Here is a 26771-nt window from a genome sequence, read left to right on the forward strand (position 1 = left end):
TTCCTGGTTCAGTTGTGGTAGTTTATATGTCTCTAGGAATGCATCCTTTTCTTCCAGATTGTCAAATTTGTTGGCGTAGAGTTGCTCCTAGTATGTTCTTATAATTGTCTGTATTTCTTTGGTGTTCGTTGTGATCTCTCCTCTTTCACTCATGATTTTATTTATTTGGGTCCTTTCTCTTTTCTTTTTGATAAAGTCTGTCCAAGGTTTTATCAATCTTATTAATTCTTTCAAAGAACCAGCTCTTAGTTTTGTTGATTTGTTCCATTGGGTTTTTTTTGTTTGTTTGTTTGTTTGTTTCTCTTTCATTGATTTCTGCTCTGATCTTTATGATTTCTCTTCTCCTGCTGGGTTAGGGTTTCTTTCTTGTTCTTTCTTCATCTCCTTTAGGTGTAGGGTTAGGTTGTGTACCTGAGACCTTTCTTGTTTCTTGAGAAAGGCTTGTACCGCTATATATTTTCCTCTCAGGACTGCCTTTATTGTGTTCCACAGATTTTGAACCGTTGTGTTTTCATTATCATTTGTTTCCATGAATTTTTTCAATTCTTCTTTAATTTTCTGGTTGACCCATTCATTCTTTAGGAGGATGCTGTTTAGTCTCCATGTATTTGGGTTCTTTCCAAATTTCCTCTTGTGATTGAGTTCTAGCTTCAGAGCATCGTGGTCTGAAAATATGCAGGGAATGATCCCAAACTTTTGATACCGGTGGAGACCTGATTTAGGACTGAGGATATGATCTATTCTGGGGAATGTTCCATGTGCACTAGAGAAGAATGTGTATTCTGTTGCTTTGGGATGAAATGTTCTGAATATATCTGTGATGTCCATCTGATCCAGTGTGTCATTTAATGCCTTTATTTCCTTGTTGATCTTTTGCTTGTATGATCTGACCATTTCAGTGGGTGGAGTGTTAAAGTCCCCTACTATTATTGTATGATTGTTGATGTGTTTGATTTTGTTATTAATTGGTTTATATAGTTGGCTGCTCCCACGTTAGGGGCATAGATATTTAAAATTGTTAGATCTTCTTGTTGGACAGATCCTTTGTGTATGATATAGTGTCCTTCCTCATCTCTTATTATAGTTTTTGCCTTAAAATCTAATTGGTCTGATATAAGGATTGCCACCCCTGCTTTCTTCTGATGTCCATTAGCATGGTAAATTGTTTTCCACCCCCTCACTTTAAATCTGGAGATGTCTTCAGGTCTAAAATGAGTTTCTTGTAGGCAACATATAGATGGGTTTTGTTTTTTTTATCCATTCTGATACCCTGTGTCTTTTGATTGGTGCATTTAGCCCATTCACATTCAGGGTAACTATTGAAAGATATGAATTTAGTGCCATTGTATTGCCTGTAAGGCGACTGTTACTGTACATTGTCTCTGTTCCTTTCTGATCTACTACTTTTAGACTCTCTCTTTGCTTAGAGGACCCCTTTCAATATTTCCTGTAGAGCTGGTTTAGTGTTTGCAAATTCTTTCAGTTTTTGTTTGTCCTAAAAGCTTTTAATCTCCCCTTCTATTTTCAATGATAGCCTAGTAGGATATATTATTCTTGGTTGCATGTTTTTCTTGTTTAGTACTCTGAATATATCATGCCAGCTCTTTCTGGCCTGCCAGGTCTCTGTGGATAAGTCTGCTGCCAATCTAATATTTTTACCATTGTATGTTACAGACTTCTTTTCCTGGGCTGCTTTCAGGCTTTTCTCTTTGTCACTAAGACTTGTAACTTTTACTATTAGGTGATGGGGTGTGGACCTATTCTTGTTGATTTTGAGAGGGGTTCTCTGCACCTCCTGGAGTTTGATGCTTGTTCCCTTTGCCATATTGGGGAAATTCCAATAATGCTCTCCAATATACCTTCTGCTCCCCTCTCTTTCTTCTTCTTCTGCAATCCCAATTATTCTAATGTGTGTCATCTTATGGTGTCACTTATCTCTTGAAATCTGCCCTCATGGTCCAGTAGCTGTCCCTCTTTTGCTCAGCTTCTTTATTCTCTGTCATTTGGTCTTGTATATTGCTAATTCTTTCTTCTGCCTCATTTACCCTAGCAGTGAGAACCTCCATTTTTTATTGCACCTCATTAATAGCCATTTTGATTTCAACTTGGTTAGATTTTTGTTCTTTTTTTTTTTTTCTCCAGAAAGGGTTTTTATGTCTCCTGAGAGGGTTTCTCTAATATCTTCCATGCCTTTTTCGGGCCAGCTAGAACCTTGAGAATCGTCATTCTGAACTTAACATCTGACATATTACCAATGTCTGTATTGATTAGATCCCTAGCCTTTGGTGCTGCCTCTTGTTCTTTTTATTGTGGTGAATTTTTCCACCTTATCATTTTGTCCAGATAAGAGTATATGAAGGAGCAAGTAAAATACTAAAAGGGTGGCAAAGACCCGATGAAAATACACTTTAATCAAATCAGAAGAGATCCTAAATCGTGGGCGGGGAGAAAAGGGACAAAATGAGGTTCAGAAAAAAAAAGAGGAAAGAAACAATTAAAAAAAAGAAAACGAATAATTAAAAAAATATAAAAAAGAAAAATATATATATATATTACATAAACTAGTTAAAAACGTTAAAAAAGAAAAGGGTAAAAGTTAAAAAAATTTAGCAGAAGAAGAAAAAAAAATTGAAAAAGAAAAAAAAAAGAAAAAATTTTAAATTTACTGGAAGACTAAAGAATCATAGAGAGAAAGCCATGAGTTCTGTGCTTTGCTTTCTCCTCCTCTGGGATTCTGCTGCTCTCCTTGGTATTGAACCTGCACTCCTTGGTAGGTGAACTTGGTCGTGGCTGGATTTCTTGTTGATCTTCTGGGGGAGGGGCCTGTTGTAGTGATTCTCAAGTGTCTTTGCCCCAGGCGGAATTGCACTGCCCTTACCAGAGGCCGGGCTGAGTAATCCGCACGGGTAGCTTTCAGGAGCTTCTTTCCTGAATGCTTTCCGTATTGTTCCAGAGGATGGGAATGAAAATGGCAGCCTCCCAGTCCCCGGCCCAGAGGAGCCGAGAGCTTGGGGCCCCACTCCTCAGTGTGCCCTCAGAGAATAGCGCCCAATTACTCCTGTCTGCCTGGCCTTAGGCCACGCTCCGAGCTCACCGAGCCTACGACCGGTTCAAGGTAACCCCGAGCTGAGAGCTCACTCCTCGGCTCTGTCTCTTTTCTGGCTTCCCCGTTCTAATACCTGCAAGCTCTATGATACTCAGACACCCCCAATCCTTCTCTAACCCTGCAGGACCTGAGGCCACGCTGACCCCGCATGGGCTTCACCCTGGTTTAGCCTCTGGAGTGATGTCCCTCAGTGGAACAGACTTTTAAAAGTCCTGATTTTGTGCTCTGTTGCTCCGCTGCTTGCCGGGAGCCGGCCCCTCCCCCCACATTGTATCTTCCTGTCGCTTTGGATTCACTTCTCCGCCAGTCCTACCTTTCACAGAAAGTGGTTGATTTTCTGTTTCTAGAATCGCTGTTCTTCTTCTCTTCGATCTCCCGTTGGATTTTTGGGTGTTTGCAATCTTTAGATAAGCTATCTAGCTGCTCTCTTGCTACCTGAAGTAGTCTCAGGCTGCTACTTCTCAGCCATCTTGACTCTTCCCCCCACCATTTTATTCATTCTTAATTATTCACCCCCACAATGGTGTCTTCATGATAGTTCTTGAGGCATTAGTAAGTGAAAAGTCAATTGTCTATGGTATGTTCTCTACACTTTTCCAGGCAAGGCAATTTCTTTCTTAATTTCAGAAACCATGCTTTCTTTCTAGAACTAGGACAACACCAGCTCTAAAGTACTTTCAACTCCTCTCCCATTACAAGTCTATTAAGAATTATAATGTCTGTGACTGAACTGTACACTCTATCCCTATAAAATGTCAAGTTGTTACAGTTATACTAGTAATTATTATTATCATTGGTGCCCTCATGATTCCCTTGAGAAATACACCTCTACAGACTTCAATATATTCAGCTCTCTCATGGAAACTTTTGGACTAGTGGAAATAGCAAATCACTAAATCATTAAAGCTCTTAATTCTTATTTTTGTAAAAGCAATTCACTATCAGAAAGTAGTTTATCACAGCTAGGGTCATTCCCACCAATTCCTCTTTCAAAGGATTTTTTAACTGTGTAAGGAAAATGTATTCTGGAAGAAGTATGAATAGATGTTATAGTTGGATGTGATGTGAAAGCTTAAAATAAACATTTAGTTGTTGGTAAAGAGAAGGTCAAGATGAACTAGAGTGAAGGCAATGTCAGCAATGATAATATTCACAGAGATGATGATAATTTTGTTACTGCAGTGAGAAATGTATCCTGAAAGATATTATTAGAAAATTAGAAGTGAAGACAATAAAGTCAGATCTTTGACTTGGCTTGTCGGTTCCTTATCAACCTGAGCTTATTAGATCTTCTCCCAAAATTAATTAAATAAAACTCAAAAAGATTTCTGTTCCTGTTCACAGACTGGAAGGCTCACCATTGTCAAGATGTCACTTATTTCCAAATTGATCTATAGAATCAAGGCAGTATTAGTAAAATCCCAAGATGTTATTTGTAGATATCACCAAGCTAATTCTAAAGTTTATATGGAGAGAAAAAGACCCAGAAGAGCCAACACAAAAGTGAAGGAAAAGAACAAAGCTGCAGAGTTGATGTTACAAGACTTTAAGACGTACTATAAAGCTACAATTGTCAAACAGTGTGGTATTGGCAAAAGAATAGGAAAAAAGATCAATGGGACAGAACAGAGAGCCCAGAAATAGACCCCTGTAAATACAGTCAACAGATCTTTGATGAAGGAATAAACGCAATAAAATGGAGTAATGATAGTCTTTGCAACAAATAGTTCTGGAAGACATTCACATGCATAAAATGAATCAAGATACAAGCCTTTTGGGCACCTGGGTGGCCCAGTTGGTTAAGCGACTGCCTTCCGCTCAGGTCATGATCCTAGAGTCCTGGGATCGAGTCCCACATTGGGCTCCCAACTCCATGGGGAGTCTGCTTCTCCCTCTGACCTCCCCTTTCATGCTCTTTCTCATTCTCTCTCTCTCTCTCTCTCAAATAAATAAATAAAATCTTAAAAAAAAAAGATACAGACCTTACACCCTTCACAAAGATTAACTCAAAATGGACCACATAATTAAAGATACAAAACTACATAAAACTCCTAGAAGATAACAGGAGAAAATCTGATGATCTTGGGTTTGGCAATGACTTTTTAGATACCAGATTACCAAAGACATAACCCATGAAAGAAAGAATTGATAAGCTGGGCTTTGATAAAATTAAAAATTTCTGCTCTACGAAAGACACTGTCAAGAGAATGAAAAGCAAACCCAACTGAGAGGAAACATTTGAAAAAGATACATCTAAAAAAAGACTGTTGTCCAAAATACAGAAAGCACTTAGAACAATAAGAAAACGAACAACCCGGGGCACCTGGGTGGCTCAGTGGATTAAAGCCTCTGCCTTTGGCTCAGGTCATGGTCCCAGGGTCCTGGGATCAAGCCCCACATCAGGCTCTCTGCTTGATGGGGAGCCTGATTCCTCCTCTCTCTCTGCCTATCTCCTCTGCCTACTTGTAATCTCTGTCTTTCAAATAAATAAATAAAAATCTTAAAAAAAAAAAAGAAAACGAACAACCCAATTAAAAAAAAATGCAACAGTTAGAATGGCAAAGATTAACAAGACAGTAAACAACAAGTGTTGGAGAGGATGTGGAGAAAGAGGAACCCTCTTACACTCTGGGTGGGAATGCAAGTTGGTGCAGCCACTTTGGAAAACAATGTGGAGATTCCTCAAAAAATTAAAAATAGAGCTACCCTATGACCCTGCAATTGCATTACTGGGTGTTTATCCCAAAGACACAGATGTAGTGAAAAGAAGGGTCATCTGTACCCCAATATTCATAGCAGTGATCACCACACTGTGGAAAGAGCCAAGATGCCTTTCAACAGACAGATGGATAAAGACGATGTGGTCCATATATACAATAGAATATTATGCCTCCATCAGAAAGGATTTGAATACCCAACTTTTGCATCAACATGGTTGGGACTGGAGGAGATTATGCTGAGTGAAATAAGTCAAGCAGAGAAAGTCAATTATCATATGGTTTCACTTACTTGTGGAGCATAAGGAATAACATGGAGGACATTAGGAGATGGAGCGGAGAAGTGAATTAGGGGAAATCAGAGGGGGAGATGAACCATGAAAGATATAAGACTCTGAGAAACAAACTGAGAGTTATAGAGGGGAAGGGAGTGGGGGAATGAGTGAGCCTGGTCGTGGGTATTAAGGAGGGCATGAATTGCATGGAGCACTGGGTGTGTACACAAACAATGAATCTTGGGACACTGAAAAAATAAAGTAAAATTTAAAACCAGGGTGGGGGGCAAAAGAAATGCACCAAATTTCTTAATAAACAGTTCACCAGAAAAGACATACAAAGGGCAAAAAGTAAGTATATGAAAAGATGTGTCATTATATGTGACATTATATGTCATCAGGGAATGCAAATTAAAACGAGATACTACTATTTACCTATTAGAATCGCTAAAATCAGGAACACTGACAACACAAAATACTGGTGAGGATATAGAACAAGGGAACCCTTGTCTTACAGATTGGTCCAACCCACAGAATGTCAAACACCAACAGTGACCCATAATGTAAACTCTACACTCAGTGCAATTATGATGTGTCATTGTAGGTCCATCGGTTGCAACAAATACACCACTCAGGTAGGGGATATTCATAATGTGAGAAGCTATGCAGGACTGGGAACAAGGGATTAGTGAGAAATCACCGTACGCACCCCTCAATTTTACCCTGAACCTAAAAGTGCACTAAAATATAAATTCTATTTTTTTTAAATCCTGTAGCATCAATATGATATTTACTTTGGAAACATTTTGCATGTCGACTTATACCTGTGATTTGAAAGTGGACTATGGGGGCACCTGGGTAGCTCAGTCGGTTAGACATCTGTCTTCAGCTCAGGTCATGATCCCAGGGTCCTGGGATCGAAACCCACATCTGGCTCCCCAGTCAGTGGAGAGCCTGCTTCTCCCTCTCCCTCTGCCTGCTTGAGTTCTCTCTCTCTCTCCCTCTCTGTCAAATAAACTAAATAAAATCTTTTAAAAAACAAAACTAAATAAAACTGGGCTATGATATTCAGCAAACTGGAGTAATAGTGGAATCAAGATAATAAGATGGTTCCGTATACCTATAAGCCGCCGTAGTTACAAAAACAGAGCTAAAGTGGATATAAAGTGAAAAGAAATTAAAGTTAATAATGGGTTTTATATGGAATAAATGTATCTGTGATTAGGAAATGAAATGACATAAACCTTGGAGCTACTGGACTGGACTGGTGAGCCCTGGGTCTGCGTACAGTCAGTAGCTGCACCTGTAAAGACCAGACGGAATTTGCAAGAAGCTTGGACGATGGATCAGACCTCCAAGTTGGAAGCCAATTCCAGGAGGAGGATTAGCCCTGCTTGAGAAAGAAGCTAAGAAGCCAAGCACAAATGCAAAAAACAATATCAAAGAGTTCTGGATGCACTACAGGTTATGGAGGGATGTGAGAGAAGAGCCTCGAATTGTTTGAGGGCCAAGATGGAAGCTAAAATGTCTCCCTTGACTATATTTCTAAAAGCCCTTGGCAAAAGAGGAATCACTTCCAATTGCCATTGACAGAAAGAGAGGTTCGGGAGGTGGGTGAAATATTCCTAAACCATGGCTTCTGGCTTCTTTATGTGAATATGGGAGGGGAATCTAATCATTTTAAAAGGCAAGACTATGCTGATGAAGTCCTGTTGAAGGAAGATAGTTTTTTCTCGGTTCCTCAGGACACTCAGTTCATTTGGTTAAGTTCATCAGTTGATAACTATAGTCTACAAAAGAGAGAAGAGCATGTTCCATTTGCTATCAAGATTGAGATTTGCTTTTGGAAGTACTGGAGAAGTCGCACAGGGTCAGTATGATTCAAAATGAAGGTTCACGACCTCTGGTTATTTGAAGCTTCTGGAGCTCATGCAATGCTACATGCTATTCTAGGCTCCCTTGTGTTAATTTTCTTTTTCGTACATTTTTGCTTTCTCAAGACATTTTCTCCTGTTCTCCTCTTTTATAAACAATACAGAATCATTCCATAAATACATAAATATTTATGTCTAAATAAATGCATGTCTTCTCCTTCCTGCTGCCTAAATGATCTACCTCTTATCTACTTTCTACTTCTATTGTCAATAGACAAAGATCCTTAACTTCTTAAAACCCTGAATGAAATGAAAGCTTAACTTCTGCTGTCTTCAGACACTGTTTTTCTCATTTCCTCCAAAAAGTCTTGAAGTAACAATCTAAACACATTATCTCCAAATCTTCACTGTAGACCCTCGACCTGGTCATAGTTTACAGATCTGAGAATCCTTGTATTTCTACAATTTTGGCCAGATGCTGGAGATGTGAGGTTGCATGTTTATAGGTGTTAAAGATTTTTTTTTAAGATTTTATTTACTCACTTGACAGAGAGAGTGAGAGAGCACAAGCACAAGGAGTGGCAGAGGGAGAGGGAGAAGCAGGCTCCCCACTGAGCAGGGAGCAGGATACAGGGCTAGATCCCAGGATCCAGGGATCATGACCCAAGCCTAAGGCAGACGCTTAAACAACTGAGCCACTGAGCCTCCCATACAGGTGTTTTCACACTAAGTCATATCAATGTACTTCTGTGCCACTTGTGGGCAACACACCCATTCCATCTTTTCGTATCATAATAGAACTCAAGTTATACACATCTCTGTACTATCATACCTCCACTAAGGATGTTTTAAGATTATTTGGGGACACTATGATACACAAACATTATTTATTTGAGGGACACACTAGAATTTAAAAAAAATGTTGACTATCCAATGGTGTGTATTTTTAAATAATATGAGACTTTGAAATGTAATTCAAAGTCAAGGATCATCTGATTAAAAAGACTATTCAGCTAAAACTATTAAAAATGTGAGAAACTTACTATTTCCTCAATATAATCCACCAAAGCTCATTTCACACATTTTTTTTTCCCTCTTTACCTTTCCCTTCTGCTCCTTGGGTTCATACTACATCAATATTGCTTAATATTGTAATCTTCTGATAAAAGGGACTCAAATGTTTCCTAATATAAAATCTTTAAACCTTGATTGTGTTCAATTTTTTTTTATTCTGGCTAAGGATTTACTAAGTCCTTGCCCGGGAAAGGAAAATTTGTTGAGGAATTCAGTCTTGTCCTGGGCAGATACATTCTAGGCCTTCCCCAGCTCTTCTAATTAGTCATTCATCCATCCATTCATTCATTGGTGTAGTCAGAAAATGAAAAACTGTCAGTATTATACATAAGGTCACCAGAGATATTATTGTTCCATTCTATCCAAAAAGACAAAAGGAGCCAGAAGCTTCTGACAGACTACGAAAAGGTTTCAAGGGGGATTGTGACACCCAATTTCCAATGACATAAGTAAAATTGCAGGAAGTGGCAAGAACTATCTTTAATAATAGAATCTCAGAAATGATTTTTTAAAAGAACAGGCTCATTTTGTCCAGTGTAATTCCTTTCACTGCCTCTTTACTTCTACCTCAGAATTACAGCTCACGTCTCTCAGACCTTCCCCTTCTGACTAAACCCCTGATGGCAACCTTCTTCATTTCTTGCCACAGGCAGATCTCACTTCTGCCCCCTTTCCTTTCTATTTCTCTCTCTCATGGAAAACTTGAGAGAGTAAATCACCAGGACTTTTTTTTCTCATTATGTGGGTACTCAAAACTGTACCATATCCAGATAAACAGATCTAACACCACAAAAAATTTGACGGAAAGAGCAATCATTAAACTTCAATTATTAATATATGTTGGCATCTTATTTCATCAGGCTAAAAGCTGCAGCTTAAAGAAAAGTATTCAATTTGAGTTTCATAATGGTTTAATAATGAGTTTATTAATGCTTTTAAAAATAAGTAATGTTCAGCTCTCAAATCTATTGCATAATTTTTAAAAATCTTTTCAATTTTATTAATATAGAGATTTATAAACTGAATTAGAAAAGAAGCCCATAGAATACTCCCGATAAACAGATGGCATCTCAGACAAATTAGAACGAATCCCTCATGTTGTAAAACCACACATAGGATGAAATAAGCCTCTCTTAGAGCAACTCTCTCATAGGAGATAGCTGTAAGTTCCAGAAGGAATACAGAATGTGTCTTCTAAAAGTACTAAAGAGAGACCAGAGTTGGGTGATTCTGGAAGGGGGCTTTTGTTTGGAAGAAGAGAGTGGCATTGGGTGATTTTCACATTTTTGTGCCTTCTGGACTGAGACCAGACACGAGTTGAACCATGGGAGACTGCTAAAAACTCTAACTGGCCTGAGGAACCAGATAGAGTATGAGACAACCAAACTTGTAGACATAGAGAGAATCACATAAAGAAGAGAACTAGAGAGGGGTTGTTCAAATTCTGTACATCAACCCTCCGTAATCTCCAAGCAACCCAGAGTCCTATATTAGTTGATGATATGCCAAGCATCCCAGCCGGGGATAGAAGAACAGAACTGAGATTTTTGACCTGACACCCAAGTATGTCCAGGTGTCAGGTGCAACTCATGTAAGGACTAGTAGCTGAAACAAAGAACTCAATACTCTTCCAAGGAACACAGCAGAATCCAGAGTATTCATGGTATGACACTTACATTGTATTTCTACATAATTCAAGGTATCTTCTTACTCTGGTATCCTGATTTTGGGCACTTGACTAATCCTACACAATCCATGGTGATTTACTAATATGTATTATTGTGATATGCTCACAAACACAACACAGTCTCAAAGGGAGATTTTCTTATTTAAGCAGTGAAAATTTCAGAGACATTATTTCAGAGGTGGGCAGAAGCTTTGTCTTAAAAAAAAAAATCCTTTCAAAAACAACAGAGTTAACTTTTGCCCGTGCATAAATTTGGCAGTCTGCATTTCCTCTAAAATGTATATGAAGCTCTTTTCCACAAATATGTGTGTTTTTTAACTTAATGCACTGGAACTCCGCAGGATTTTAGCATTATTTTCCTCAGTTTGAGCTCTCATAAAGCACTGTACATTATCTTCCTCTTGATACCAATTTACATCATTTAAAAAATTCAATAGGAAAAACTGACAATAAGTGAGAACATTTCCAAATCTATAAAATCAAGTTCTCTTAATTCTACTTGACAAAAGCAGGCAGTCTTATTAGCTAAAACTGATTCCAAGCAATAATGCACTGAAAATGACAACTTCTTTGTGGAAATAAACAATATATTCAATTAGACCCATTTCCTTTGGAAAGTACATCGCAGAGGTGAAACATTTTTTTTTCTTTCTGATGGTAGGATTTCAATAATGATGAACAATTAAACATTATTTTTTAAATACAAAGAGAGACATATATTGGGGTACCTCTGTGGCTCAGTTGATTAAACAACTGCCTCCAGCTCAGGTGATTACTCTAGGGTAGTGGGATTGAGCCCCGTGTCAGGGTCCCTTCTCCTTGGGTAGCCTGCTTCTCCCTCTCCCTCTGCCAACTGCTCCCGTGCTTGTGCTCTCTCTCTGTCTCTGTCATATAAATAAACTAAAAATCTTTAAAAAAAGAGAGAGTCATATATTATAATTACTATCAATTTTGCAAATAGAATTTAGAATAAATGATTAGTGGTAGGTCCAATATCTTTGGGGGTGGAAGGAAGCTAAGGTTAAAAACATGGTCAAGAAAAAAGTCCAGAATATAATACTTCTGATGGAAATATTGAAGAAGTTAAAAAGGAAAAGAATTATGAGGAGACTCCTCCTTAAATTACATGAAAACTTTGAAGGTCAACATAAGCAGAAAAGTGTGAATTACTAAGACAATGTGTAAACTCACTAGAGAGCCAAATGAATAAAGGCAGCCATTAAGTACCATATCTAACTGTCCAGAGATGCCAATGATCATTCAAATTGAATAAAATGAGTACAAAGAGATGAGAAAATGTTAATTACTTATATAAAGGTCTAAGAGGAATATACTTAGATTTTGCCAAGACACCCAAAAGTTCAACTCTTTTTTTTAATGTCTTAATTCTTCATCCAGTAAGTAATTAATGACCTCTTCCTACTGGTCAGACCATGCACTCTGTTAGTGTCTGGGATACCAACGTGTAGTCAACTGCTCTAACCACTGAGCTTACCCCTGTGGGATACCAAGGTGAACAGACTGACACATTCCAATGCTTCCATTCATGGGCCTTCAGATAGGGAAGGGGATTCAGGGAAGGGGCAGGCACACAATCTCAGTAGTGAATGTATTATTGTAACTTAAGTAAAGGAACACCATCATCAGGAAGTGAACCTATAACAAAGGAACATGATGAACCAAAGGTGTCAGAGAAGGCATCTCCAAGAAGTGACAAGAGCTGATGAGAAGCTGTTAAGTAAGAAAAAAAGGGATGGAATGGCAGAAATTTGAGTCCTGAACATCCTTCCAGAAATACAGCAACTGTCGCTACCATACGGAAACAAGTAAGAAAAAAAGGGATGGAATGGCAGAAATTTGAGTCCTGAACATCCTTCCAGAAATACAGCAACTGTCGCTACCATACGGAAACCCTCCCCCCGTTACCCGTGATAAAGTTCATCAGTCCCTTCAGTGGATGGGACTGCCTCACTTTTCACACAACATCATAATAATATTTGGCACGTTTTTATTTCTTTGAGCTCTTTAAAGGAAGAGTTCATGTGAAGGAACTTTATCTGCAAATTTAGAGAAATGAATCACCACAGTTTTTAAATTTTGCAATAGGTAAACGAGCAATTTGGGAAATAGCATGGTGCCTTTTGTGGTAAAACTGTTACCTTCCTGGATGCTTGGCTTATCAAAGATGATCAATATAGACTGATTATGCATTATTTACAGGCATTAATGTCTATTTTATGAAGAATAACATAAAAAACAATAAACACTAAAACTGTGCTCTTGGACAAATACGTACCACACACATAGCCACCCATGAAACCTACACATGTCCCTATACCGAAGCACATACAGAGACATACAGACCTGGGTGTCTTAATTCCCTCCATCATTCTGACTAAGAACAAACTTCAATCTGCAGAAGTGTACTTTTATTAAGTTTGAGTAAATCTAAAATAGGATCCAAGTCAATCATATCGAAACATATTGTTTCAGGACATAACATTTTCCCAAAGTAATAGAGTTGCAAAAGATAAGAAATCTTACAGTTAGAGTGTATGTCCTAGCATGAAGCCTGTGTTATTTTTCTGTAACTTTAATTAGATAACTGAAGGAAATGCTTGCTCAAAGTCTTAATAAAAATAATGGAATATTTATACAACACCTGAAAAGAGCTGATAATAACATAATAAAAGCTGTAAAACAGAATTCCAACTTTTGATAGCATTTAAATGGGAAGTTTAGAAATTAAATAATTGCCCTATCTCCAGATATCCTCTTGAGAATATAAAAATTATTTCCTAAAAATAGAAACTTCTCATTATTATAAATTAAAGTTGATAAAAATATTTTGAAAACATTATAAATCATTAAAATAACTTCAGAAGAACATACCTCTTGCTCTGTAGAAATTCATCTTAAACCTAATTATAGAATGTTAATGTAAAAAAAAATGCATCCATTTATAGTCCCATTGTATATGCATTGAAAAATATATCTCTTCTTTGGTTCATTTTGGAGAAAATGATTAAGGTAGAGTTACTTAGTTCATGTGTACCATATTTCAAATCTAATGGACCTCTTAACATTGGAGTGTCCCAAAACTCACTTCTTAGTACATTAGTTAAGTTGATACCCTTAATTTTCTCAGTCAGTCTTTAAAATACAATCTATGGAATTTAGATGACTATTAAAAAATGTCTATGGGCACCTGGGTGGATCAGTGGGTTAAAGCCTCTGCCTTCAGCTCAGGTCATGATCCCAGGGTCCTGGGACTGAGCTCCGCATAGGGCTCTCTGCTCAGCAGGGAGCCTGTTTCCACCACCCCCCCCCCCACCTGCCTCTCTGCATACTTGTGATCTCTGTCTGTCAAATAAATAAATAAAATATTTTAAAAAATAAATAAAATAAAGAATGTCTAACTCTAGCACAGGTCTTTCTGATGAGCTCTGAACTCATATATACAAGTGCCAACACAACATCGCCACAGAATTTTAATGTACCTCCAGCTTTAGCTGTCCAAAATCTCTCCAACAATTTCCTCCATTCTTTTTCCAGACAACAAAAACCATGGATGGATACCTCACCTTCTTCTTTCTCTCATGTCATTTTTATTAAAGAAACAAACACTATGGTCAAGCTTTTATATAAAATATATCTAGAATCTGACTATCTCTTAGACCACATTCCCTGTCACCATCTGGGTGTGAGAGAAGTTCCTTAGCCTTACTGCAATCACCTCCTTATTATTCTTTTTTCTTCCATGCATGTCCATCCTACAGCCTATTCTCAAGATCAAATGCATAGACATTGGTACTTTCGAACAGTATTTCTATCCTCCTTGTCCACACTAAGTTGTCCACTCAACACACCTTAGCAGATGTTGAGAATTACATAGAAGGAAAAGAAGCTTATGACGAATGCCTAGGAGGTTTTGAAAAAGCACTACATTTCTACATTCATGCTAAAATAATAAAAGTAACAATCATTCTGACTTAGTTGGCCTCTATGGCTCTATTTACACTTGTTGACTTCATTAAGAAGTTAAAGGCAGTCTAGCTCAAGAGATAGTCAACACGCTAGATGTGCTGACTTTCTTACCTTGTTAGGAGAACCATGTCCACAGGAACATGGCAAAGAATTGGTGAGTTTTTGTGGATGCAGGGGTATCTAGAGAATGAAGTACCTACTGCTCAGGTTATAGATGTAAACATGTTGGTGAAGAGGACCAGCCCCAGCAACAGAGCCCAGATCTATGTGTTTTAACACAGGATAAACTATGATGGCAGATTTTAAAACATTGAGTGATTCCAAATGTCTGAGATCATGTGATACAAAGTTCATTCCCACCTTTTCAGCCCCTAAAATAAGACTCTGAGTTTTAGCACCTTAGAACATATGACTCTCCATAATCACCTCAGTAACAACATCATTTCATTCCAGTCATAAAACAAACCACCCAAGAATAGGCTGTAATACAGAGAAGACTACTTAATCTTACTGAACTGCACACCCAGTGAATTCTCAAGAAGTACCTGTCAGGAAAATGGAGATAATGTACTGAAGTCCACCTAAGATAAGGTGGCCATCAAGAAGGCAACATACAATAGAAATAATAGGCCCCAAAAAAGATACTTACTTTATATAGCATATGATGATCCATAAAGGACTGAAAACGAAATAGCTTCTTATGAGGTAGGTCCAAGGAAGAGCAACGTCTACTGGGCCCTAAGTGCCTTTGTGAATCCTCGACTAACCCAAGAAGGATCCTGTTCATCAGAGAATGGAAGAGATACCTTTGGCTCTCTGTCCTCTCTTGTCATCGTATTTGTCACAAGTGTGTAGGGAGCTTTAAAACCCAGCACTCAGAACTGATTTCTCACTCTTCTTTTAAGCAAAGAAAATTCTACTCTTCTTTTTGTGTGTCTGTTAGCCATTTGTATGTCTTCTTTGGAAAGGTGATTGTCACTCCTCAATAGTATATACAGCGGTACCTCGGTGGCTCAGTCCATTAAGTTCTGACTTTTGATTTCAATTCAAGTCATGATCTCAGGTTCGTGAGATGGAGCCCAGTGTTGGGCTCTGTGCTGGGCATGGAGCTTTCTCCAGATTCTCTCTCTCCCTCTTTCCCTCTTCCTCTGCCCCTTCCCACAGCTCACATACTCTTTCTCTCTCTCTCTCTCAAAAAAAAAAAAGGAGTATATATAAACCACAATAGTCTGTTGTCTGTCCTTGACCCAAATATAAATCTGAAGCAAGAATTCCTGTTGATGATTTATCCCAGTCACTAAGTATGTCTGGGATATAGTCTGGCACATAGTATATACTTACTTATATTTTTGAATTAACTAACAGTATAAGGATGTGTTTAAAAAGTATGAAAAGGCATTTGTCTCTCTATTTACTTTATTCCCTATTTATATTTACACCAACTTATTTTAAATTTTATATTCTGTGCAATGTGGCTCTTTACTGAAATTTGTATTTGTTTACAAAGTATTAATTCTGGAAAATAGGCAAATCTGTTCATTATTAGCCCAGGGCCACCTTGCTCTGGATATGATTTTCTATTGCAAAATCAGTTCCAATGAAAGATACCTTAACTTCTCAAATCAGTTTTGAATAGTTTTTTTTTTTAGTTTAATTTTATTTTTTTATGTGACAGAGAGAGAGAGATCACAAGTATGCAGAGAGGCAGGCAGAGAGGCAGGCAGAGAGAGAGAGGGGAAAGCAGGCTCCCAGCTGAGCAGAGAGCCCGATGTGGGGCTCGATCCCAGGACCCTGAGATCATGACCTGAGCCGAAGGCAGTGGCTTAATCCACTGAGCCAACCAGGCGCCCCCAGTTTTGGATAGTTTTACAAAACTGAAATGTGACAATGATGGAAAGGAATGCAAAGTAGAAAAAAAAACTACAAATGATTTTTTATAAAAATAGAGCATCTATAGACAAAAACCCAAAATACAAATTACTGGCATAGGAGGTCTTTAAATGGTTCTTTTTATAGTAACACCTTGTTATCATAATCAACAAAGAATTACCTCTAGAGTATTTTTAGACTTAAGATGCAGTGCTGGTTGATATCCAGGATCTATAAAGAACTTCTGAAACTCAACACACACAAAACAGACAATCGTATCAAAAAACGGGCAGAAGATATGAACAGACACTTCTCCAATGAAGACATACAAATGGATATCAGACACATGAAAAAAATGTTCATCATCACTAGCCATCAGGGAGATTCAAATTAAAACCACTTTGAGATATCACCTTACACCAGTTAGAATGGCCAAAATTAGCAAGACAGGAAATAACATGTGTTGGAGGGGATGTGGAGAAAGGGGAACCCTCTTACACTGGTGGTGGGAATGCAAATTCGTGCAGCCACTTTGGAGAACAGTGTGGAGATTTCTCAAGAAATTAAAAATAGAGCTTCCCTATGACCCTGCAATTGCACTACTGGATATTTACACCAAAGATACAGATGGAGTGAAAAGAAGGGCCATCTGTACTCCAATGTTTATAGCAGCAATGGCCACGGTCACCAAACTGTGGAAAGAACCAAGATGCCCTTCAACGGACGAATGGATAAGGAAGATGTGGTCCATATACACTATGGAGTATTATGCCTCCATCAGAAAGGATGAATACCCAACTTTTGTAGCAACATGGACGGGACTGGAAGAGATTATGCTGAGTGAAATAAGTCAAGCACAGAGAGTCAATTATCATATGGTTTCTTTCACTTATTTGTGGAGCATAATAGCATGGAGGACAAGGGGAGATGGAGAGGAGAAGGGAGTTGAGGGAAATTGGAAGGGGAGGTGAACCATGAGAGACTATGGACTCTAAAAAACAATGTGAGGGTTTTGAAAGGGCGGTGGGTGGGAGGTTGGAGGATCCAGGTAGTGGATATTGGAGAGGGCACGGATTGCCTAGAGTACTGGGTATGGTGCAAAAATAATGAATACTGTTACGCTGAAAGAATAAAAAATTAAAAAAAAAAAAGATGTAGTGCTAGGCACAGTGTGAATAACAATAGAGCTTAGGGAATTCCAGTTAAATCATGAGTGTAAAACATATATTAAACCACTGAAAACAGAAATTTCAGACAAGACATGATAAACAATGAATCTTGGAACACAGAAAAAATAAAATGAAATTTAAAAATAAATAAATTTAGGAAAAAAAACATGATAATTGAAAAAAAATGTGTCACAGTGAGTTAAAAGACAGAAAGTCATTGTGGGCTAAGACAGCTAATTGGAAGTGGAATAAAAAAGAGAATTGAAGACTCTCGGTGATTCACAAAACAGATAACGAAGAGTAATTCAACAGGGATAAAAAGGTGGGGAAGATTGAGCACAGCATCAGCAAGTAGCTAGTAAGTAGCCAGAGCCTTGTAACAAAAGGGAGGTTCTGCAGCATAAGAGAAAGAGACATATCTTCTAAAAAAAGGTTTTGGCTACATTGTGGAAGTGGCCAGAAGACATCAGAAAACATTCTTCTAAAATGTCCTAAAAGTGAAAATATGAGTTATATTTAATCTTGTACGGTAAGAAACAAATTACTTTAGGGACACCTAGGTGGCTCAGTCAGTTAAGTGTCTGCCTTTGGCCCTGGTCATGATCCCAGTATCCTGGGATCAAGCCCTGCATCGGGCTCCCTGCTTAGCGGGTAGCCTATTTCTTCCTATCCTTCTGCCTGCTGCTCCCTCTCTCTGTGCTCCCTCTCTTTCTGTCAAATAAGTAAAATCTTAAAAAAAAAGGAAGGAAGGAAGGAAGGAAGGAAAGAAAGAAAGAAAGAAAGAAAGAAAGAAAGAAAGAAAGAAATTCTTTAATAGATTTTCTCATAAAATGATGCTTATTTGGACAGTTTTCTCAGTATCTGAATATATACATATATTTCATCTCTGAGAGAATCCTTCTTCACTAATAGTAAACTTAATCATATTTAAAGAAAGTATTTATGCTTTTCTTATCATGAATTTTATCACTTTCAGGAAAAATCAGCTTCATAAAACAACCAGAAAAGCTTTATGAACTACTTTATCTTAATCATCTAGTTAGGAAAAAAATGGAAATTTTAATGAGTATAAACATATTTTCAAGAAAACTTCCTAAAGCAAAGAGAAGAAAAGTTTTGTTTTGTTTTTGTTTTCTTTTTGCTTTTGCAGATTTGCGACCTCCTCGAATTCTCTGATACCAAACAGTATTCCTGGGGCAGAACTGTTACCCTTTCTTTAGCAAGAGACAACCTAAAATTCACTTGATGACTAAGCACAAGGCCAACACTAAAGCCTAGTGGTTTAGACTCCACATTTGGCAGGATTCACATACTTAGTACATACAGATTGAGGCATAACTCTTAAAATATTTGACACAAATCCACTAACTTTATTACATTGTATTTTACAAAGAGTCTCTTTTGATATTCCTAATGCCAGGAAACATTCAACTATTGTCCTACATAAAAAATTCCTTATATTAGAACACTAAATAGCAGTGCTGAGACTGGACCTCCTGATTAGAACTAACACTTGACCTCTCCTGGAATGTGTGTTCTTAATCGAAAATGCTTGCCATACCTGGATTATAGTCTAAACTGCAAAACACACACCATCTATCAGTTTGCTGACATATTTTAAATTATAGATGTCAGTATAAAAATTATATAATTTTCTAAAGTACACACTTTATTTTTTTTTAATTTTATTTAGGTGACAGACAGCAGGAGCACAAGCAGGAAGAGGGGCAAAAGGAGAGGGAGAAGCAGGTGCCCCACTGAGCAGGACTCCTGGGATCGTAACCCGAGCTGAAGGCAGATGCTTAACCCACTGAGCCGCCCAGGCACCCCTCAAGTATACACTTCAGTCTGTACTCACAGTTGCATATGAAATGGTGATAATTATTCTATTAAAAAAATTTGTCCAATTCTAGATGTAAACACTAAAGAGGTTAGGACAGTCCCATACTCTTTGTAAGGTGTATAAAGCTTAGGATAAATATTAAGCAGTATCACAAATGAGTATATTACTGAGTTATTTGGGAACAGAGACTTGGGGATTTAGAAGTTGCTGTGATGACTTTTACATTGAGTTAATGGAGAGACAGTTTCTCAGAGAGCAGTGGGGCTTGGAAAGAAGAGGGAGAGATACAGGGTAAAAGGGTTTTTTTGTTTTGTTTTGTTTTGCTTTTTAGTTTGTTTTTGCTTTACACAGAGAGAATAACTTTGTCCAAGACATAAAGTGAGAAAACATAGTTTGTCAGAGCATAAAGTAGAAATAAATGATAAATCTATGACCTATGTTAGAAGCCTTAGGTGTTTTTTTTTTAAATCATTCTAAATTTAGTAAGAAATTAGAGAACTTTGATTCTAGATGGTATTATGCTAAGCAAATTAAGGCAGTCTGAGAAAGACAAATACCATATGATTTCACTCATGGGAATTCAAGAAACAAAACAGATGAACATAGGGGAAGGGAAGGAAAAATAAAATAAGATGAAAACAGAGAGGGATACAAACTGTAACATACTCTCAAGTACAGGAAAGAAACTGAAGGTTGCTGGGTGGGGGGGATGGGGTAACTGGGTGATGGGCATTAAGGAGGACACTTGAAGTTATGAGCACTGGTTACATGCAAATGATGAATCTTTAAATTGCATCTCTGGAACTAATAATTAAGTATATGCTAATGTAGTTAATTATTAACTAAGTATATGTTTTATTTTTATATATAATTGTCATTATTATATATAATTGTTATATGATAACAATTATACATATTTGTTAACTAAGTATATGTTAATTAAATTGAGTTTAAATTTTTTTTTAATTTAGAGAAAAGAGAAATTTGATATTATTTAGACCAAAAAGTAACCTGGAGTATGTTTTGAAAAATTAACCTGAAAGCTAAATTGAGGTCAGAATGGAAGCAAACAATAAAGTCATGGAGAACAGCTCATTCATTCATTTGCTCATTTAACTATTCCTGGTGTTCCTGTGCTCGTGCCAGCCACAATAAGGGGAAGAGACAAATTTTTACGCTATGTCGTTTATGGTAGAGAAAAACAGTTGAAAGACAGTCAGAAATATAAATTAAATTCTAGTTGAATAGAATTAATCATTACAGTTATCACTAGAACCAAGGAGATTAAGAGGGAGAATACTCTAGAAGAGAGGCTTATTTCGGGTTCAGTGGCCGTTGAAGGTCTCTTTCAGAAAATGGCATACACACTGTGTCCCGAAGGAAACAAAAGAGCTAACCTTACAAAGCAGAGAGGATAGCATATGTATGAGATCTGACATGGGAAAAGCCTTCAAGTAGCTGAAAAAAGGAAAACATGACAAATAATTTGCAGACAGAACAGCATGACATAAATGTGCAGCCATATGAAGGGACTAGATATTGAGGGCTTTAAAGCTCATTTGAAGTTTTATATTTTATCCTACCTTCAATGAAAGCCATATAAGACTTAGAGTCATGTGGATCCATTTTATGTTAAAAGATTACAGAAGGCCTGGATAAAACAGAAAGAAAACTGAATGCGAGTGAGAATAGTACAAATGAGAATAAGATGAACCAAGTGCTTATAAAAATTTAAGTTTATCACAACACAGCAGCCAATTGATAAAAACAAAGATGCTGAGGCTATAGTTTGAATCATAGGGTCATAAATAAAAATAAGAAAAATGAGGGGAAGCTGGTGGTTTGAAATGATGAGTTTTTAGTAGACACTGTCACATTTCTATTGCAGCATGTACATATGCATCAGTTACTTTAAAATTGGGGCCCAGAACTTCCACTAGCCAAGATGAGTAAGGGACCAGATTTACCCTCTTGTCCGGAACACTAAAAAACACAGACAAAATGGATGAAACAATGGTCCTCTATACATTGAAAAGGAGGTCATTAAAGATAATGATCTCTGAGACAGATAAATATAGGTGGAATGGAAGAATAAGGTAAACCTTATAATTGCCCCAGCTCTCTATCTGAAGTTTACATAGATCTTTGTTCAGGGAGTTGGAACCCAGCCAGAGCCCAGTGATCTATTGGACTTGAGGAGATAGAGACCAGAAGAACAGTCAAGGCAATTGAAGTTGGCCAAGTGGAATAGAGAAAGCCTCATTTATTCAGCTGGATATTAAGCAGTGCATGTATGTGAGTCAGCTACTCAAAGAGGTGGAAAAGAACTACCTCAAAGACTTAGAAGCAAGAGTGCATATAGCTCAGACAGCGTATATAGCCCAGTGCAGATAGCTCCTATCAGCTAGACTGAAAATCCCCATGGTTTATAGGACTTTCTAGAACTCAAAAGGATTCTATCTAAGTAGTAAAGAAAAAAAATAATCGTAGACATAACACTGCTCTGGTCTCACACAACATAGCTTAAATATGAGACCCCAGAATATCACACTGTTTCTAAGTAACTTCACCACATTCCAGAATAAAGTTCAAAAATATTATTAACTCTTTTTTAAAGGTTTTGTTTATTTATTTGACACACACACACACACAGAGAGAGAGAGAGAGAGATCACAAGTAGGCAGAGAGGTAAGCAGAGAGAGAGGAAGGGAAGCAGGCTCCCCGCTGAGCAGAGAGCCCCATGTGGGGCTCGATCCCAGGACCCTGAGATCAGGACCTGAGCTGAAGGCAGAGGCTTAACCCACTGAGCCACCCAGGTGTCCCCCAAAATATTTTTAAGGCTACAAAAATATCCAGCACTCAAAAGGGTAGAGTTCGCCATGCTTGGCATCCAATCAAAATTCACAATAAAAAGAAAAAATAATTGATCAAACCGAACCAGAAATGACATGGACAATATTAGAAGTTATTAAACTATATCTCAGGAGACTAGAGAAAAGATTTTAAATGTTAACTAGGTACACAAAATATATTAAGAAGGGGCAATTCAAACTTATGGAGATAAAATAAGAATATCTCAAATAACAAACACATCAGGTGAAATTAAGTGGCAGCTAAGATACTGGAGGAAAAAAACAGATGAATAAACTTAAAAATAAAACCATAGAAATGATCCAAAATAAAACATGAGAGAAAAAGTAGAAGTGACCAGAATATTAATGAATTGTAGACAAACTTCATGCAACAAAATATATTAATGTGTGTATATAAATGTTTTATAGATATATATTTATAAAATAAAATATATTTATAAATAAAATAAATAAATAAATAAAATAAATAAAAATAATAAATAAAAATAAAATAAATAAAATAAAAATTTATATTTATATATATTTATATAAATATTTATACAACACCTAAGCTATTATAAACAACTTGATAACGATTGATCTAATATAGGTTTTTTTCATGTTTTTTTCCTGCTCCTGGGATTTCTTCAGATTTCTTGAATCTAGTTATAATTTTCATGAAATTTGCTATGTTTTTGTGTATCAGTTCTTTAAATATGGTTCTGTCCCCTTTCTGCTCTTCAGTGGCTCTCTGTGAAGAAAACCAATGACATGTCATAAGGCAGCCTCATGGGGAGGTTCCCATGAGTGACTGCAGAAGTAGATATTCTGAGGTCTACCAATAATGATGTGAGCCAACCTGGAGAAAGATTCTCCTCCAGTCTAATGTTTAGGTGAAACCCAGTCACAGCTGAGAGCTTGACTACAATCTCATGAAAGACCTGAACCACATTTACTACCTCAGCTACGACTGATTTGCTGGTCCACACAAACCATAGAGTAATAGGCGTTTATTGTCCTAAGCCAGTAGATTTTGGGGTAACAAAGTAACAAATAGTAACACAGAGTAACAATTATGAAAAATCTTAAGAAAAGCTAGAGGCAAAGAAAATAAGAAAACAGATTCCTTATCAGAAAACATGCAAGATAACAACATAAGGAATTCAGACAATGATACTGCAAGAGTGATATAATGGGACAGATGGTAGGTACTCTTGTGGTGAGCATAGTATAATGTATAAACTTGTCAAACCACTACATTGTACCCCAGAGGCTAATGTAACATTGTGTATCAACTATACTCAAATAAAAAGAGAAGAAGAAAGAAACACACACACACACACACACACACACACACACACACACACAAGGAAATACAGAAAAAAATTTAAAGTTCAGAAAGAAAAAAAATCTGTTAACTAGAATTATATGCTCAGTGGAAATGCCTTTCAAAAGGGAAAACAAAATAATTTTTTCAGGCATAAAGAGATGAAAGAACTCATGAGCAGCACCCTGGCTGTAACATGAATAGCCTTGTATCTTTTAAAGAAATTGAATTTATAGCTAAAAATGTTCCCTAAAAGAAGAAACTAGAGGGGCACCTGGGTGACTCAGTGTGTTCAGCCTCTGCCTTCAGCTTGGGTCATGATCTCAGGGTCCAGGAATCAGGGCCCACATCAGGATCTCTGCTCAGCAGGGAACCTACTTCCCCCTCTCTCTCTGCCTGCCTCTCTGCCTACTTGTGATCTCTCTCTGTTAAATAAAAAAATAAAAATATTTTTAAAAATATTAGAGGGGAGGAGTCAATATGGCGGAGAAGTAGCAGGCTGAGACTACTTCAGGTAGTGGGAGATAAGCTAGATAGCTTATCTAAAGATTGCAAACACCTACAAATCCAATGGGAGATCTAAGAGAAGAAGAACAGCAACTCTAGAAACAGAAAATCAACCACTTTCTGAAAGGTAGGACTGGTGGAGAAGTGAATCCAAAGTGATGGGAAGATAGACGGCGGGGGGAGGGGCCTGCTACCGGCAAGCTGCGGAGCAATGGAGCACAAAATCAGTACTTTTAAAAGTCTGCTCCGCTGAGAGACATCGCTCCAGAGGCTTAACCGGGGTGAAGCCCACACAGGGTCAGCGTGGCCTCAGGTCCCGAAAGGTCACAGAAGGATCGGGGGTGTCTGAGTGTCGCAGAGCTTACAGGTATTAGAAAGGGGAAGCCGGCTACAGAGAGAGAGCCAAGGAGTGAGCTCTCAGCTCGGGGTTACCTTGAACCGGTCGCAGGCTCGGTCAGCTCAGAAAACGGCCGGAGGCCAGGGTGACGGGAGTAATTGGGCGCTGTTCTCTGAGGGTGCACTGAGAAGGGGGGCCCCGGGCTCTCGGCTCCTCTGGGCTGGACACTGGGAGGCCACTATCTACATTCCCGTCCTACAGAACTCTATGGAAAGCGCTCAGGGAACAAAAGCTCCCGAAAGCAAACCCGATCCGATTACTCAGACTGGCCCCGGGTAAGGGCGATGCAAATCTGCCTGGGGCAAAGACACTTGAGAATCACTACAACAGGCCCCTCCCCCAGAAGATCAACAAGAAACCCAGCCAGGACCAAGTTCACCTACCAAGGAGTGTAGTTTCAATACCAAGGAGAGCAGCGGAATTCCAGAGGAGGAGAAAGCAAAGCACGGAACTCATGACTTTCTCCCCATGATTCTTTAGCCCTGCAGTTAATTTAGTTTTTTTTTTTTTCTTTTTCAATTTTTTTTCTTCATCTGCTAATTTTTTTTAACTTTTACCCTTTTCTTTTTAAACATTTTTTAACTAGATTATCTAATATATATATATATATATATATATATATATATATATATATTTCCTTTTTATATTTTTTCTTTATTGGTTTTCTTTTTTTAATTCTTTTTTTTTTCTGAATCTCTTTTTATCCCCTTTCTCCCCCCTCACGATTTGGGATCAATTCTGATTTGGCTAAAGCATATTTTCCTGAGGTTGTTGCCACCCTTTTAGTATTTTACTTGCTCCTTGATATACTCTTATCTGGACAAAATGACAAGGTGGAAAAATTCACCACAAAAAAAAGAACAAGAGGCAGTACCAAAGGCTAGGGACCTAATCAATACAGACATTGGTAATATGTCAGAACCAGAGTTCAGAATGACGATTCTCAAGGTTCTAGCTGGGCTCCAAAAAGGCATGGAAGATATTAGAGAAACCCTCTTGGGAGATATAAAAGCCCTTTCTGGAGAAATAAAAGAACTAAAATCTAACCAAGTTGAAATCAAAAAAGCTATTAATGAGGTGAAATAAAAAATGGAGGCTCTCACTGCTAGGATAAATGAGGCAGAAGAAAGAATTAGTGATATAGAAGACCAAATGACAGAGAATAAAGAAGCTGAGCAAAAGAGGGACAAACAGCTACTGGATCACGAGGGGGGAATTCGAGAGATAAGTGACACCATAAGACGAAACAACATTAGAATATTTGGGATTCCAGAAGAAGAGGAAACAGAGAGGGGAGCAGAAGGTATATTGGATAGAATTATTGGAGAGAATTAACCCAATATGGCAAAGGGAACAAGCATCAAAATCCAGGAAGTTCAGAGAACCCCCCTCAAAATCAATAAGAATAGGTCCACACCCCGTCACCTAATAGGAAAATTTACAAGTCTTAGTGACAAAGAAAAGATCCTGAAAGCAGCCCGGGAAAAGAAGTCTGTAACGTACAATGGTAAAAATATTCGATTGGCAGCAGACTTATCCACAGAGACCTGGCAGGCCAGAAAGAGCTGGCATGATATATTCAGAGTACTAAACGAGAAAAACATGCAGCCAAGAATACTATATCCAGCTAGGATATCATTGAAAATAGGAGAGATTAAAAGCTTCCAGGACAAACAAAAACTGGAAGAATTTGCAAACACCAAACCAGCTCTACAGGAAATATTGAAAGGGGTCCTCTAAGCAAAGAGAGACCCTCAAAGTAGTAGATCAGAAAGAAACAGAGACAATATACAATAACAGTCACCTTACAGGCAATACAATGGCACTAAATTCATATCTCTCAATACTTACCCTGAATGTTAATGGGCTAAATGCCCCAATCAAAAGACACAGGGTATCAGAATGGATAAAAAATCAAAACCCATCTATATGTTGCCTACAAGAAACTCATCTTAAACCCGAAGACATCTCCAGATTTAACGTGAGGGGGTAGAAAAGAATTTACCATGCTAATGGACATCGGAAGAAAGCAAGAGTGACAATCCTTATATCAGATCAATTAGATTTTAAGCCAAAGACTATAATAA

Source organism: Lutra lutra, chromosome 5 (assembly GCF_902655055.1).
Source record: "Lutra lutra chromosome 5, mLutLut1.2, whole genome shotgun sequence".
Classification (NCBI taxonomy): Eukaryota; Metazoa; Chordata; class Mammalia; order Carnivora; family Mustelidae; genus Lutra; species Lutra lutra.